Genomic DNA, 17,888 nt, shown 5'->3' on the forward strand with positions numbered 1-17,888 from the left:
GAAAATTGGGTTGTATCAGCATATTAACTTGAAGCATGTTAAACCCAGCTTTGCAAATTATATAGACAGGGGTTAAGAGGGCCAAAGCTTAACAATTCCCCAACTCTTAGGGTGGATCTCATTTATAGGCAGAAGCAGAAATAGACTAATTTCTTTTTAAAGCCAGTTAGGATACTTTTATTGGTATCAGCTTCATTCGATAAGCTCCCAGGCACTTTAAAGTGATATTAATGAAAAAAAGTCTCACAACATGCCAGTGAGGTATGGAGGTACAAAAGCATGATTAATATCTATCTAAAATTCACATGGTCAGTGCCAAATATGAACACAGAAGGAAGGGTTCCCATCTTGAATGATTCTGGGATGCAGCTGCTCAACTAGAAAATGTTTTCTCTAAAGAAGCAGGAAACCCCTGATGCGTGCTGGTCCAGAGTTTGAAAACCACACTCGGCTGTGTGGAGGTGGGCACATCCAGGCTCTAAACCATTTTAAGGTTTAGATAGCAGCATGGTGTTGCATCAGTGTTTCCTTACAGTATAGGAGTGAGGACATGACTCTTGTACTCACCCCTTCATAACTGCTCAATACGTCTGGCAGATAGATAGCCACATAACTGAGGTTAGTGCATCCTGCCCTGTGGCTGCCATGTCCCGTGTCCCTGGGGAGGCAGGAGACGCGCTATGAGTTCAGTCTTGGTGATCCTTCTCCACAGCTATGCCCTTCAGAAATCACTGAGGGACTTCTTACCATACGCTGAAATTGCCAGGCACAGTTGGGGGGCTCAGGAGCATCTGTGATGGGTGGATGGCTGCAGGACTGGAGGATCCAATGGGGCACTGGACCAGTCTGGACCAGGAATCCCAAGGTTTTGGGAATCAGTGCAAGTCACTCTCTGACACTGGGCCTCCTCGCTATAAAAGCATCCATAAAAGCGCCAGTGTTGGGGGGAAGGAAAGAGTGAGTGTGAGAGAGGCAGGAAAGCACAAACACTTCTGTATGTAATGTCTACATTTCATAAGGCTTTCTGTTACCATGGCAATGAGCATGGTATAAATACCTAGACAGATCTCCCTTGTGGCAGTGCATTCTGCTGCTCCTATGCTGCAGGGCCAGTCTGTGTGCAGACATTTTGATGGGCTTCTTCAAACCTTCTCTAGTAAAACTGTCAATGATTTTGTTCAATCTCAAACCAATACTCCAGTGGGCAAAAGTGCTCTTTCCACTTCATTCACCACAACTTACTTTCTGGCCCCTCCGAATAAGCAAATACATTTTTTAACATAAAGATGGAGGATTGCATCCTTATTAATTTGTATTCAGGCTAAATAATCAATAGGAAGAGCTACATTCTGGTTGCTTTAGTTATATCTGAAGTCAGACTCAGCACAAGCATTTCCAATAACAACTTAGTGCAATCAAAACTGCTAATGCTGTTGAATTCTGAGTTGTGAAGGAGTTTTAACAGATCCAGGTTAGGCAGTCACAGAGAAGCATAGCCTTAAGCTAAGTGCAATAATTAAAATAAAAGTGCCTATGTTTCATAACACAGAAACCCTTCAATTGATTTTTCCAGGATGTGTGCAGTCTTGCATGAGATGCAAACAGAAATAGGTGGATTTTGTTTTAAAATATCAAGCATGATCCTATGTATGGAAGCTACACACCTTATTTTAAAAGGTTCACTGCCTCCATATTCATTTGGCAGGTATAGTAATGAGAGTGACCAGATCTGCCAGGGCATTTCTTTTCCATTCACCCCCTGCTTTTTGAGTGTACAACTGAAAAGAGGAAAATAAAACAACAGAAAGATATATATATAAGTTCCCTTATATTACATCTGTGCAGGAAGACAAACTACTTCAGATGGGGAAAAAGCGTGTCTTCATTTTGAAATTACATTTGCTCTAACACTGAGGTAGCTAATTCAAACTCAAATCCAAGGTAGGACAACAGAGTCGGTATTTTCCACATAAATTAGCTGGGTAAGTTACGTGCGGGAATCCCACATAGGTTAACTCAACCTGTTTCGTGGAAAACACAATAAAAATGTCAAGCTGCCGGATTTTATCTTATGATAGTTAACAGAAGATCAAGATAAAATGGGAATGACAGAAACGTGCCTTGAAATAAATCCATACTAGGATGAATTTCTTCCCATACTCTTTCAGACCCTGGTAACAAGCCTGTAATATGGAAACAGATGGGGCTGGGAGCAGGAGGAGAGTCATGGAAAAGCCAGGCGATGGGATGAAAGAAGCCTTCCTGGTACCAACACTGTGTCACTTCTGACAAGTTGAAGTTTTCCAGAGCAGCACTTATTCTCCCTTTAACTTCTGAATGATACAGGGAAGAGGTCAGTACAGCCCAAATATGAAGGAGAAGCAAAAAAAGTGAATGGCCCTCTTAGCCTAATTGGGATGGGTTTGTAGCTGATATCACGAAGAGTAATATTTTATTAATTCCAACTCCTTGGACCTCTTAAAATTAGTCCAAACGTTATCCTCCAGCAAAAATGTTGTTTCCTCACTCTCCATTTCTAAGGCAAGCAATTACAAATAGCAAGGCAGAGCAAGAGAGAGCACCAAACAAGTTTGGAAGAGGAAAATCTTTGTCGGCAGTGAGCGAGAGCTAGTCAAGATGTATGTTTATCACACTAAGCATATTTGAGACACAGTTCTAATAGAATTGTACTGTAGTCACATGCTAAAACTGAATAACAGCTTGTACAACTCTTCACGCTAAGTAATGTCCTGATCCTGCAGTGCTTTTAAATTGAAAACTCATCCAAGAACTGAGAAACTGAACCAACCTTTCCTTGGACACAGGTGAGGTGATTCATATAGTGACTGGAGGGGGAAGGGAACATTGCATGAGTCACTTCTTTTTGTTATATGACAAACACCTTCTCCTAATTGGTTGCTTAACCAACTTTCATTTCCATCTGCTGCCCTTTGACCACGACAGAGCATGTAATCCACAGTATGTGGCTTATACTTGCTTCTTAATGGTGAAATAGATTATGGAGGCTATTCAGTGGAGTCATACAATTTGAAAAAGGAACAGAAAATACTTGCTTGTGTTGACAAAACACTTCTCAGCCATTGGCTTGATTCTGATCTGAGACCTATCATCTCAGCTGAAGCCAACGGAGATGCAAAAATGCATGAAGAAATGGTTTCCTGATCACCTGGTTCTTTCAGGCATTAACCACTTCTAATAACAAACATCCCACTGACTTAGACCTATAGTCTACCTGGCCTAGCACCCCTTTCTCCAATAACGGCCAAACCTGGACGCCTAGAAAAGTTTAAAAAAAGAGGGCAAGCATATTCCCAACATCTCCCTGTTTCTAGCAGTCTATAGCTCAAGGATTTGCCTGTTCTTATGTTCCTGCGACAGATTTCCCATATCATGAGGATATTCTTTTTACAGGGACAGGTATCTGCCTGCAAACTACAAGGACTACAATTGCTCATTGCTTTTGCCCTGTATGCACTTCTACACGCTCTCCTGAAGATCAGAGACAGCTTTTGCCAAAGAAGGTGAATGCTGCTCTGTAACTCTGAATGTTCAAGGAGTGCTCCTAAGAGACTTACCTTGTGCAGGGACTTTCCCTAGCCATTTATCTAATGGCAGAGAAAGGGCTGTTCCTAAGAGCTGAGACTGCTGCTTTCATGAATGAAGTACGTACATGTATACGGACTGATAATGGCTCCATCACCCCAGGTGATGCCAATTAAATTTGGGCATAGTCCACCAGAATGAAACAAAGTTTGTTTGCAAATTGAGATACGTTAACCAGAGACATGGAAAAAAAACCCACTTTAAAACCAATCTAAAAATGTTACTACAGTTAGGCAAGTCTTACAATTTAAAAAGTGTACATTTGGTGAATGATAAATAAAAAATACTAGGAATGAGTTGAAGGGGTTTTTTTAATATTTCCATTCCACACGAGCAGAATGTTAATTGTGTCCCTGATGTGCCAGTATCAATTATACACTGAGAGAATTCTAGAGAACTCTAAGCAGCGTTTTTTAACTTTTAAGTCCGAACACATGCACCAAGGCGAACGTGCTGTTGAGGTAGGAACACTGTCACCTCCCTAAGAGTGACAGCGCCACTGCTGTCTATTGGTGACACACTGTAAAAAGACGCATTCTTCCACAAAGCTTTCCCAGTGACTTTGGGAAGCTGCAGGCAGGATATCGTCTGATATCACATAGTCTGACGTGTCAATATTAAGGGCATAACACCCAGGATGTCCCAGATACGGTCTTGCACTAGCTTGGAAGCTGGACAAAGTTACCTTTCGCAGGCTTTTGTGTATCTATCAGAAACAGAACATGGAGCCCTGGAGTGTGTTAGAGACGGTTTTATAAACAGCAAGAAGGGGAAAGAAATGCAAGTCTTTCCTTTTCTCCATTTGTTTTCAGGACTGTGGGTGAGTTGGGCATGCCTTGCCACGGTCTTTACAGTGAGTAAAGGCATTTTTTCCTCTGCTATTATCACCAAGAGGTGATATTCATGTGACTGCTCTGCATTCAGCTGGCACCTTTGACAGTCTTGCCTGCACTCTGTCCACCAGCACTTGGAAGTGGCCTGTAACCTCAGATTAAAGGGATGACTCTCAAACGCCTGTGCATGCTGCTGCCCGACGGCTAGCTGCTCCATCGAGTCTTGCTCATAGGACAGTTGTGGTAGCCTGGGAGAGTACTCCTACACGTAGGTAAGCACATTCGAAATAACAGTTTGTGATGATTTGGGGAAAAGCCAGGACAGCCAGCAGAGAATCTGCAGCAAACTGGGACTGTACCTGTGGGGATTAGTAAGGGAAACATTTTGCCTAATGACAGAAGAGATTTTAAAATGGACAGAGAAAGGAGAAGAGATATTTTTTGCAAGATACTAAAACCTAAAAAAAATAGGAACGATCCTTCTGCAACAGGATCCATAAAAATATACTCTATAATCCAGGTATATTTGGTACCGTTCTCTCCTTACTGTGCTGCTGTATCCCTTGATATTAACTATAAAGGCAGAAGTGTATGTGCACGCATATGGGTGAGCGTGGCAGCACTTGGGGGGAGGAGAATGGAGCTTCTTTCTTTCTGACTACCTTTTAATGAATGAAAAATGAAAATTCAAAGCCTTGCTGTGTGATAGTGATCTCCCCATTTGGCATCTGGGATTGATTCTGCAGGCCTGCTGTGTGCAGATCCCCCTCCACATCTCTGCCAGAGCCACACGCACACGAGTGCAGCATCCAGCCCCAGGTGCTGCTGTGTTCCTGCTTCCTGGGGATATCGTCTCATGATAACCAGGAGGAAAAACAAAACAAAAATCCCACCAGGCAGCTGAGGAATTGACTTATAGAGTTAAAATTCGGAATAGAATAGAGCAATGCCTGACTACCAAACTATTGCATTTGCTAAATATTTAAGCAGATAATGCAAATAATTGCAGCTAAACCCAATTCTTTCTGAGAAAAGAACACAGAGAGACAGGACAGGATACTGTTAGGCTTATGTTAGGCATATTAAATGAATCTTAGCCAGTGTTGATAAGTCTGTCAATCCACAAGAGGCAAAAAAATGCCTTAAAGGAAATAAGCAGAGCAGAAAAAGAAAATCTGTATTCAGGATGGTGCTCTGGGTACCGGATTGCAGCACTGATGGAGAGAGTGGAGGTGAAAGGAAGAAGCAATACTATTCTATATTGCTGTCCTGATTATCAGGCAAGGAGGCTGAGGCAGTGTGAATTATTTAACTTCATATAGGTGTGTAAATAACATGTCATCTCTGATCCTTTTAAGCTTTTTTAATAGTTTTTTTTTTAGAGTCAAGAACTGAGAAACATACAAGGAAGCTCACAATTTTATACCTGGAAAAGAGTGCAGAGCAATTGCCTCTGTTGTTTCTCATGGATGCTGTACTCAACACAGTGACATGAAGATAATCCTTACCCTAAGGAGCAGAGGGCACTGACAGGGTGGTGTTTTAACTCCACTTCTGTTGTTCTAGCTGAATAAGGTAGCATTTTTAAAAGCATCCAAGTGCAGTTCTGGTTGAGAAGTCATATGTCTGAGTTAGCTCCATGTGGTGCCAGACTTAATAACCCCCGCTGAGAAGCAGTGCCACATTTACATGACTGTACAGGCTTCTGGACTGGAGCTGGATAGCAAGCCTTATTTTCAGAGTTACTAAGTGCCGTACAAAGATAAATATTTAGACATCTACACATACAAATGCACACTTGATAGATTTATAAAAGTGCTTACATCGTTAGGCACCTACTCTTAAATCAATGTGAACCTTAAGTAATGAAATCCTAGAAATCTCACTAAGCACAGTGTTTGGTGTCCCCCTTAAATATTCTACAAGACCTGGCCCACTGTCAGTGAGGCCTTAAGTATTTGTATGGCCCAGTTCTCTCTGAAAATGTTCTGTGTCATGTAGATGCTCTTATTATTTCTATTGTTTTCAGACACCTGAAGAAGGGATCAAATCAAAGATAACGTGCATAATCTCTAACAGGGCAGCATTTTTACTGCTGCCCATATCAGTCTATGGCCAAGACTCGCTTCCTCTTCCATTGCTTCAAGACATTATGCTGTGAGGATGAACAGAAGACATCCAAGGCAAGGAAAGATACAGAAAGGTGGTGGCACATCCAGGGCAGCAAGGAGCACAGCTCCTGCATCAGTACCGGCCACAGTCCCAGGCTCAAAACCCCTTGGTAGGGCTGGCCCTGCTGCTGCACAGCCCCTTCGGTCACCCTGGCACAAAGCAAGCCCATGCGGTATGTAAGTGATGTTGAGCAATCAGGTCCTACAGAAAGCAGTATTTTCTGCAGGAATGGAGGGTGATGTCTTTTGACTTGGTACTGACATTCACAAGTCATTCTGGAGGCTCCCGGATTCATGTTTAAGAGGTTTCTGGTGCAACTGCCCAGATTTTCTTTTTAATTCTCTCCTTCTTCTTCTTGCATTAACATAGGTAACCTTGGACTCACGCACACATCTGCAACAAACTCTAGACTCAGTTGCAGGACTGGCTGCCAATAACAGTCAGATGACAACCTGGCCTACTTTATATGTTAACAGCATCTTACAGCTGAATAAAGGGTTGATAAAGAGCAATCACTGTAGAGCAATCTGTAGAGACTGTTCTACCTGTGACTGATAGGCAGACCTTTCTTACCATCTGAGGGATTTGCACTTGACCAGAGTTATAAGTGTATTTATGATTTCCAGTCTTTATTATTGTAATTCCCTATTCCTGCATATACAATTGCCAAGTTTAAAGTGAAAATCAATTCAGAACATCACATCTTCTCAAAGGCACAGCCTGCAACCAACAATACCTCATCCTTTATATCCTATTCTCTCCTCTGCTGCTACCCTGAATACTGCAAAAAATTGAAAAATACTATTTTCCTTTCCAGTGCTCTCCAAGGGAGTGGATAATCTACCTAAGGGCTGGCTGCACAGCGTGTCATTTGGATATCCCACAACAGCTCCAATGGACAACTGTAAAGAGTAAGTTTGTGTCAGGGCAACAACTGGATCTTTTAGAAGTGATCAGGAACAAGCTACACTTGTTTTCAAGGAAAATTCAAGACCATTTCTTTAGCTCTAGCCCTATTATTTACCATTTGTGAGGGACACCTAGACTCCTACAAAGAGTGCTATAGAGCCACATACTTAAAGAAAGTGAGGGGAAATCATATGCATACAAAATACTCAGATATGGATGCATATCTCCAAGCATTCTTTAAAAAAATGAGCAATCTACCAGGTATGATAAGACGATCTTATACTCTGGAAATATCATACAAAGATTTTAACTACTTCAGAAAAAAAAGAGAGGACTGCTGCAGGGTCAGGATTACTAAGTATTTACTGCAAACGCCACTGATAATTAAACCACTTTTTTTTTCTATATTTATCCATTTAATAACGCAAATATCTTTCTGCAACAAGTTGAATTCCAGCTGTATATACCCCATCCTGAAGAGGAAAGCTGTCAGCATGTGTGGCTCTACAACACAGTGCAATGGGCACATTTCATCTCTGGGGCAAGATGTGGCAAATCTCAAGGGGGCATGGCACCCCTTCTGCACTGCGGAGTTTACCTCATGCTCTCGGACAAAAAACGTCCCAGGGTTCGGTGGCATGGAAAAGGGCCAGTGGCTCAGCTATTTGATTAAGATAATGGCTAGTGCCTTCCATGGAGAAGAGGTTGTACCTGAGAGGATACAACCAATATCAACTCTGAAATTACACTTCCAGCCTTGCTCTTGCAAGAGGGAAGTTTCTCCTGTGTTGCATTATCTGAAAGCCAGCAACTCAGTTGCACAGGCCCCTGAGGGTCCATTGATTATTTTAAAAGGCTCCATGAAAGGTAATTATGAAAAGATTCGTTACAGGAGAGAAATCTTTAGGGATCTGCAAACTAAAAAAAAAGGCTGAAAATCACAGGTTTAGGCTGCTGCCCTCTTCTTCCTCCCTTGAAGCCTCTACTGGCAAGGTAGGGAAATGCTTTCAATTATGTCCAAAAATGACAGAAGATGAAGGCACCCAGCACCCTCCACAATCAGGTACTTAATGTCCTTACCCTCCCTGGGGCTCTGCTGCTGACAGCAAATGAACTGATAGCTCCTGCTGCTCCCACCAGCCTGCTTCTCTGTGTCATCCACCTACATGCACTCACACATTCATTCTCTCCCTCATAATTTATTCATTCAATTTATTTATTTATGTAGGTCATTTTCAGTAGTAGTTTTACAAATAATGGCAGAAGTGAAAAGAGCAAGAGAGAAACAAAGTTAGGGGAAGAGCTGGCAGCATGCAAGGAATGGGAAGGGAAACGCTGCTGAAAACAAGATGTACACTGGAAGATCGCTCCTAATTTTCTCCTCAGGCAGAGCCTGAGCAAATTCCAAGTGACATCAGCTTCATCAACCTTTGATCAACACTGATTCCCACAGCTGATTTACCTGGTGCTCATGCTCTGTTCTCTGGACATACGTGGTCTTTCTGATTGTACTTGAGGCCTTTTAGAGCTCTCAGAAGACTACTTCTGCATTTAAAGACCATTTTTTTTGTTTTCTCGGCATTCAGTCATTGAGTCATTAACTGTGTTTTAAAGCTTTAATCCACAGGGGTCTTTGCAATAAAGAACAGGCATATTTACCTTGCCTAACCTATGCATCTAAATTAGATTACTTCCCTTTATTTCCTTTTTAACCACTCTCTAAAGAAACTCCCTTTTCTACATTGCCTCCACAGGAACTCTAAGGAAATTACCTTTCTAAAGATGTGGTCGACACGGTGAGATTAGCTGATCTTAAGGCTTTCTGTCATTGAAGGAAGCAGTCTTGTTCCTTCACCTTGTGTGCTTTTTCCTGTCTTTTTCCTCTTCCTTCACCTTGCGTGCTTTTTCCTGTCTTTTTCTTCTTCCTTCCCCTAATTCCACCTCTATGTTGCCCACTCATCCTTCCTTACAGCACTTTTGACACTCACCTGACCCCTTGCTGAGCTGATTCAGCTCACTGAACTGGCAGGAAATAAATCCAGAGAAGTAAAAAAGGGCCAGTTTTCTGATGGGTTAATGAGCTGGATCAGCTCAGTGAACATGAAAGTCAGTGAACGTGAAAGTCAGCCCAAGGGTGAGTCAGGACCATGAGTGTAAAGAGCAGGGAGGACTGACCCTTTTCACAGCAGAAGCTGATCAAAAGAGCTCAGTTTGTCTCCACTAATGGTATCCCTAGTTGGGAATATAATATAGATGCCTGGAAATAGAGGGAATTTATCCTCACTGTTCTAGCTATGCAGTAATGAATTTATATTTCATTTTCTTTCCCTTCTGTGCTCAGCTGGCATGTTCTACCACAATGCATAGCATGAGAGTGTTATAGCAACCCCCTTCAAGCACAGCACTTTATACCTGTAGGAAAATCTGTCTCTCGGGATGTTACAGCAAATATGTGAAACACTGAAAACCATTAAGTATCAATTATGACCTGCCCTGTTATGGAGTCTAGTGGAGGAGTGCATAAGTGGAGCCAAAAGCAGCACAGTTCTTTTGATATCTTTTGATATCTTCAGACCAAGACTGGACACTTTCTTCAAGATATGCTAGATCAAAGACAAGGTATACTTCATTGAGCATGTTATGCTCAGTAACAGGGTTAGTTCAGTGAAACTGAGGGGTCTGTGATATATAGGAGGCCAAAGGAGATAATCTTATACTCTGTAAATCTGTGAAGTACAGATTACACAAAGAAAAAAAGAAGAGACTAAAGCAAGACTTTTTGAGTAATGAGCACAACCAATTCCCATTGTTCTTCCAAAACAAAGAGGACTTCTCCCTATGCCCTTCATCTTGGATTGGTAGTTTGTCCCTACTGATACCACCATCCTCCCTTACCTAAGAGGAGGAGAGCTCCCTTTCTTTTGATCTGTGGACACAAACACCAAACCAGCAATTACAGAAATTGCAGGTCCCCTCTCTGTTTAGAAGAGTAATTTTTGAATGTACATGTGGCATCTCAGCATTCTCCTAGCAATGTACTGGAAATGCTTTTGTCATTTCTGCTTCTCCTGTGACAGTAAGAAATTATGTGCTCTGCCCCAGCCCTTCATTCTCAGGCTGTGATAGAAGCACATGCAGAGTGCACACTCCAAAGGGTGCAAGATTACATACTAAGTGGAGACCTTTGAGTCCCGCAAAATGTAATCTCTATTCTCATTACAAAATTTGTGGAAGATATTTTATTTTGGCGAGGCTCTCAGCCTCTCTTCATGGGTTAAGCAGAAATACATTCATTTCCTATCTTCATTATAACTTTTTACATTCAGAATGCATGCGGAAAAATATAGTCTGAACTACAGATATGAAGCAGTAGGTGCCTGCCCTAGCAATAGGTTCAATAAAAAGCACCTTTTTGTAAGACTCCTTCAACCAGAGTCCTCCAGTGGCCTAATCAGTATCCTAGTTAGCTCTCGTTCCCATCAGTCATGACAACTTATGGATCACATTTCTCCTGCCTCGATTTAAAAGCATTCTGGCTTCCTCCAACTTCCTACAGTTTCTTCATTTCTCTAACTTTCTCCTTTTTTCCTATGACCAACATATTTTTTTTCTGAGTCAAAATTTGTCACAAGTTTCTAGCCATGGTCCAGGACTACTGTAAATAGTGAGTCTGGCTCTGTAGCAAGTTAGTTTCCTGTTGCATCACACATGTTAAGGCAAACCACATCTGTTCAGAGATGGACCCATTTTAAGAACACTTATTTGTGGGTTGCAGAAGATTATCAGTTGAGAGAAAGGGCTCAGATGACTCCTTAAAAAAATTAGGAGAGTAGGGAAGGCCAGCTGACATACTGAGACAGTGGAGTCAGATGGAAGAAATACCATTTGCAGGTTGCTCTGCTTAGGAGTTAATCACTTCAAGATAGTTTAAGAGTTTTGTATTTGAAAATGAAACAGTGCTCTGAAGGGAAGGACTAAGACTATAGACTGAAATTGTTCTGGGCTAGAAGACAGGCTTTCCTACTTTGCAGGGGGGAGGGAAGGCTGACAGCCCCCATCTTCAGTGCTCTTTGCTACTTCTCCTGCACTTTCTGAATATTGTGATTTATGACTCTTATCATAGGACAGAATGGTCAGGTTCAGCCCTCCCTGCTGCTATGTACTGTGTACACAGACACACACCTCCACTACCCGTGTCTGTGCATGTGCACAGGAGCTCTATTCACATCGGCTCCTTTGGGCATCAAGATTAGATGCAGTTCAGAGCGTGCGAAGAGTCTAAGTTCTCCCATACTCAGGCACCCATACAAAATACTTAAAATGGATAAACACTTGCTGTTGCATTCACTTGTTCTTTTGCCTCCCTCCCCAAGAGGCGGGTATACAATTTATCAGCACAGTGAAGTCCTAGAAATTTCCTCATGCAATGTAATGTTACAAACAAAGCAGTGATATAATACAAACATAAGTTGTGAATCTCTTTAACAGACAAATGTCGGAGTAAAATGAAGGGAGAGCTCCAGATGAGGGCTTAGACTCAGCACCCTCTGGGGAAGTTTTTATTGTTTTCTTGTCACATTTTAGACTGATAAATACCTCTTATGGATAGAGATTTGTTGCTCTTTTCTGACTGGATTAACTGCAATTAAGCTAGAGCTTCTTTGCATAGAGAAATGGGTCTGACCAGCTATTCTGGAGCAGATATTCTGCACTAGAAGACCATGTGGTCTCTTTTCTTTCACCTTTTAGAAACAGATTAAGCTAAACTGCAAAAGGACACTCTGCATATGGAATGAAAGGATCTATGCAGGCAACAGTGCAGAATAATAATGTTTTCAGTACCTATGTTCACTGACTTCCCAGCAGCTTTCCCATGTACATAAACGCATTCCTAGAAATGTTAGTTTTCTTTTTATCTACATTCTAGCAAGCCAAAGGAAGAGAAATTGGTTTTGTTTTGCATTCCTTGTTTTCCTCCAGAAAATGTTCAGTGGGGCATTACTGTCCCTTGTTCTAAATTCTTACCTCTTGCTGTACTGGTATTTTATGTACTGTACCTCTGACTAGTGCTCTACGAGAGAAAGAAGGCGTTTTGTGTATGTCTCTGTAAGTAAGCACATTATACATTTAGAAAAAAAAAATCATCAAAAAGACCTCTCTAAGTTTCTCTCTGCTCCAGAGCAGCCTTAACACAAACTACCTGATAAGTCTAGTTCCTATGCTTGTGCAGAGAACAAGTTTCCAAACGCCTGTTCCGGAGAGCTCTGATTAGATAATACGTAACAGAGAGAAACCATGGTTTAGAGGACTTTGTTTTCATTTGCAGCTCATTAGAGGCAGCCCAAAGCTAACTTAAGCCTCCTGGCTGGGAGATACTGGATCAAGATAAAACCAGGCACAGACAAAATAGGGCTGTTTACACTTGATACAGCTGTACCCTGAGTTCCCACGTGATCAAAAAATAATAAGTCACTGAAGGAAGAGGCGGTGTCTTCAAAAGCCTCAAACTCCATCCATTCAAATTGCTGTGATCCAGTACTTAAAGGGGTACTTGCACTACAAAATTGGTGAAGGCTCTGGCAAAGAGCCCTAAATCTATGAAGGTGACTTTACCCTCCTACAGTTTCAGATTGCAGGAGGTTCAACTAGACCAAACTCTCATCATGCTGCAGAGGATCAGACAGGGGCACGCGGTGAAGGCAGGCCTTTACCAGTTCCACCTAGACTGCAACAAAAGGCACTCTTTAGCCCAATTAAGAAGGCCACATTAGGGGGAGGAGAATGAAAAGTGCGCATGTTTAACTAATTCCATTTCTAAATTAATTCAGTTAAATCAGTATAACTTTTGTGTGTGAGCAAGGCTTATTGTCAGAAAGGGAATTCTAAATTAAAATGAGAAATAGAGCAGTGTCATCCATTACAAAGGAGATATGGGCTGAAAGTACTGCTGAATTGCATGATGGCTTCTAAAAATACCAGAATGCAAGGATTAAGTACAAGTCAGTTAATAAGGTGTTATACTGCATTCTGAAGGCTGCTTAAAATTAGCTGTGAATGTGCATTTGCTTGTCCCAAATACATTGCAGAAAGACACCTTTTTTTTTTTTTTCCCTGCATCTCTTTCAGTCTTACTTTGAGCTGTCACACTCTGAAAAGTCTGGCTCTGTAGGCACTAGAGGGAGAGAGATAGCTTTGCTATTGCTCTTCTTTCCAATCATGCTCTCAAGCCTGAAGGAACCAATTTTAATAAGTGACGTACAGAGGTGAGGCTCAGTCATTTCCCCATGTGATTTATTCACTGCGCTATGGCGCCATTGTACAGTGCTGTATTTTCTGTTGAGAAGACATTCTCACAAGAAGTGCCCGTTTTTGAGATCAGATAATTTCCTAAAAACAAACAAACAAAAGACAGAAGGAGCTACAGCTTTCCTGGCTGAACCTCAACTTAACAAAACGTTGCTAGGATTTACGGAGTTTCTACTGTGTCTTCAGCATTCCAAAGCTGTACAGAAAGGTAACAATTTTTAGCCTTTTGCAGACTCGGACAGCACTGCAACAAGCCCCAGGCTGTCAATGACCTTTGCAACCAGCGGGGCTGGGAACCTTCTTCTTCTAAGCTAAAATCTAAGTTGCACGAATGGTGGGCTATATGCAGATCTCAGGATGTGGTCTGTGCCTCACAAAAATCTCTAAACAACTGCTCAGCCAGGTGCTGCCTGACCCCACACAAAGCACTGCATATCCCTTTGGCATAACGGGACGTATTTAGTTAGGTGTAAGAAGTTTATGTTTCCAGGAGAACTAGGATCCTTGCACAGAGGTGATTCCACCCTCAATCTACATTGTCTAATCTTTCAAAACTGGCACTGGCCGGAATTGCTGCCTGTGTGCATGCCCCTATGGCATCTGAGAGCAAGCTGCCCCTCTTGTCCGTAAGCAAAACATCCTATAATCCACCAGAGGACCGTTACTCCTGCATTGCTACAGATGTAACATTCTGCCTTTTCACTGTACTTTTCTTTCAATTGTAAGAGACAGTGAGGAGTCGCTGGAGTTCACTAACAGTCAACCAAGTTTGCAGTCACGCAGCTAAACCTGTAATCAGCTCTTCAATCCCCGGAGCCAAACCCATTCTAGCATCCCTTTCTGCCAGAGCTGACATCTCAGAGCTTTGTGACATAGGTGGAGTTTAGATAAGTTTTTCCTAACTGCTACAAAAAATGCTGGTTTATCCTTTCTGAAAAAAAATCAGCTCGTTCTAGAAGCTGTGCAAGAAGGAAACTTCTTGGATAGCATCTTAGCCCAGAAACTCAAGACAACTCCCTTCATATCCGAAGTCTGGTGGAGAATGGCAGCTCAGGCATAACTCTGTGTGTCCTTACTTCTGAGAGTGAGGGTCAGCATTTAAATGTTATCTGACCACAGCTGCAGATCTACAAAGCGTTTGCAATCAAGCATGTTCTGGTGCCCACCCTTGTCTTTCGAAGAGCGTGAGAGTTTGCACTGTCTGAATGTATTAGCCAGCAGCAGTTAAATACAATCGAGCTGTCTACTTCTAAGTGTAGGACAGAATACTTCACAGCTGCAGTCCTTCTCCCACTGGGTATGAGTAATCAGATCTACTTCCCTGATATTCTCTCCATCTCTTTAGGTGTTTGTACAGATAAATCCTTTTGGCCAAAAGTACTTTCATGTTGAAATAAGTGCTCACTTTGTATTTTTCCCGCATACGTGTATTTTTTCAAATTCTGTGAGTACCACTCAGGGAGTCTTGAACAGGGAGAAATCACAGGTTTGGATGATATTGTCAAGTTGTTCAAATCAATGACTGAACAGTGCAATTCATCACTTCACTGCCATGCGCTAGATCAGGGGTTCTTTCTCCTTTGTTAGCTTTTCAAAGATGGAGGGTCCAGAAAGGATGTTACTGTTTTGCTCCTATTTTAGAACTACGTGTGAACAAAGCATTTTTTACCCACAGAAAAAAATGCAGCTTGTACGGTTGAAATAGTAAATTGAGCTGTAATTAATTATAATAATAATGAAAATACACTCTCTTGAGGATAGCAAGGCCTGTAGCTAGCTTTAGTTCCAGTCTGACAGAGACACACTAATTTAAAATTTACAGTGGATATCAACATTGTTAGTAAAGAAGGCCCAAAAGAAGCTCAGACTAATACAGCTATGTTCAGCATTTGAAAAATAATCCATTTTGCATTATTGTAAGAAAGGGGACCTTTGTAAATTCAAATAAAATCAAAGATTCTATTTTATGACTTGGAGAATGTTTCTTTTCTTAAGTCGTTCACAACGTATAATTAGAGCTGTAGTGTACTTTACTACATGCTGCACAAGAGATTCTATGTCTTACAGTGGCACACTGTCTTACAAACCGTGACTGACTGACAGAAAACTCTCAATCTGTTACTATATGTTTTCTACCATTCCAAAACATAGTTGCCAAACTTAATCCTATGAACAACGTAGATCAAAAAAGAGAAGTAACTTATCACTTCAAAACTTAAAGGTTGTTTTTTTGAATTGGTTGCCTCTGTACCCCTTTTAATAAAAAGAAAAAAAGCAGAGCACTTGCGCAGTAACCAGCTACAAACCCCCTTCCTCTAACACACACACATACACTTTTGCAAAGAATGCTCTACTGTAGGTACAACAGCCCTGTACAATTCACAAACCAGCAATTTGTGTCATTAAGTACTGAACTGTCAACAAATAATGTAATCACTAATAAAGAACTTTTATCATAGAAAAAGTCTTATGTTCATGCAGGTGCTACAATGGAAAAGTCTAAATATTTTTTGGTTCTTGGTATGTCTTTGATGTATAGTGATGCATGATATCTCGTAAGAATTTAAATACATACCTTAACTTTTATTGAATACAAGGTTGAAGCTTTGTAAGTTCATAATATGCAGCATTGCAATACCTGATATTATGTGTGGGAACTCTCCCACACCATATCTGATTCTCCGATATCTTCTGAAAAGGATGAAAGATATCAAACTCTTATTACTCATAATTTATATAGGCATTTGGATATAATATCACTAAATGTCGCAACACTTTATAAATCAAGTTATTAACAAGGAATCTTTGGACTACATTTCTGTGCTATTATTTTTTATTATTAAAAGAATGATTAAATGTCAAGTTCAGGAGGTTCCTGTGTGATTAAACAGTTCTTTGATAAAAAAACTGACAGAGAAATGGAATGACCAAGCTCTAAACCACACAAACACAGGATAGCTAGGAGGCTGTCTTGTAGTGTGATACGGTCTACCTCCCTCCCACTGAACATTTGTCCCACAGCTCCAAAGAACTGTAAATGTTTAACTTCTCTGGAAATAGAAAGTCATCTGCTGTCCTTCCTGTTAGCTCTGTAACACTGTTAGCTCCTCGGCTAAATATCAACAGGTTTTGATCGACCAACACATCCCTATCTGAAGCTAGGCTTCTAGGCTCCCCGTTATGGTAACAAAGAGGAGCCAATTTAAAATATTTGGCTGCATGCTTGGATAAATATTCTTGTACAGAGGGGCACAATCACTGCTATAGCTATTTCACAAGTGGGGAAGCTGAGGCATGGAGAAGAAATGGCTTGCCTGGAGTCACAAAGTATATTAATAACGATGTTGGAAGGCGAAGCTGATGTTCTGATTCTTCAGTGCCGTCTGCACTAATTTGGCAGTACTCCTGGGCTGGGAATGCCCAAGCCTTTCTTGAGCACAAATGTCTCTTAAGCCAGACGAAGCAGTGCATTACAACAGCAGTTAAGTCCTAACGTAGCAGACTACCGTGCTGCTCGTGCAACCTGACAGACGTCTATCACACAGCGGAGGACATGATGCACGTAGCAGGAGCTGGCCAGGCTGAGTCTGGAGACAGGTTGCAATGCTGGGCAGCCCCCCACAAGGGCATCACCCCGATTCCCCTATGTGCCTACCACATCCTCCTGCCAGGCACTTCCCCAGTTCCCCTGCGGCTCAAAGACCCTGCCCATTCTCCATGACGAGATGAGCCAGGTAGAGCCGGTCATCAAGCTAAATATATGGGCCAGCCATGCCCCGCACATCAGGTCACTCAGCTGGACAGGGGTCCCAGTGCCACACTGCATGTGTGTCCGAGGTATTGCCTGTCTGCAAGAAAGCCTGAGGCGAGAGCCAACTGCATGCATGAGACTTACCAAGCCTGGTTCTCTTCCCATTACTACTAGAAAATTTGTCATCAGCTTTAAACACCGGAAGATTGAAAACTGCTGAATTAAGAGAATGAACACAAATGCAAATACAGTAGAAACCTGTATTTAAGTAGCCTGAAAAGCCCACACAAACA

The 17,888-nt window shown here is 41.7% G+C and overlaps 1 long non-coding RNA gene across 2 annotated transcripts in view; it reads right to left on the reverse strand.

Annotated features, from left to right (window-relative positions):
• The window catches only part of LOC148055748 (uncharacterized), a 36,050-nt gene that overhangs the window by 14,784 nt on the left and 3,378 nt on the right, over window positions 1-17,888 (reverse strand). The window contains exons 3-4 of one of the 2 annotated variants that reach the window (XR_015704689.1): window positions 16,420-16,535; window positions 13,665-13,925 (exon numbers count right to left, since the gene is read on the reverse strand). The exons of the other annotated variant lie outside the window; for it this stretch is intronic. This is a non-coding gene — a long non-coding RNA (uncharacterized LOC148055748). Of the gene's footprint in view, window positions 1-13,664; window positions 13,926-16,419; window positions 16,536-17,888 lie in introns of those variants that run through there. 2 annotated transcript variants of the gene reach the window in all.

The sequence above is a fragment of the Nipponia nippon genome, unplaced genomic scaffold, assembly GCF_047370975.1.
Source record: "Nipponia nippon isolate SJK-2023a ecotype South Korea unplaced genomic scaffold, ASM4737097v1 scaffold_2, whole genome shotgun sequence".
NCBI classification, from domain to species: Eukaryota; Metazoa; Chordata; class Aves; order Pelecaniformes; family Threskiornithidae; genus Nipponia; species Nipponia nippon.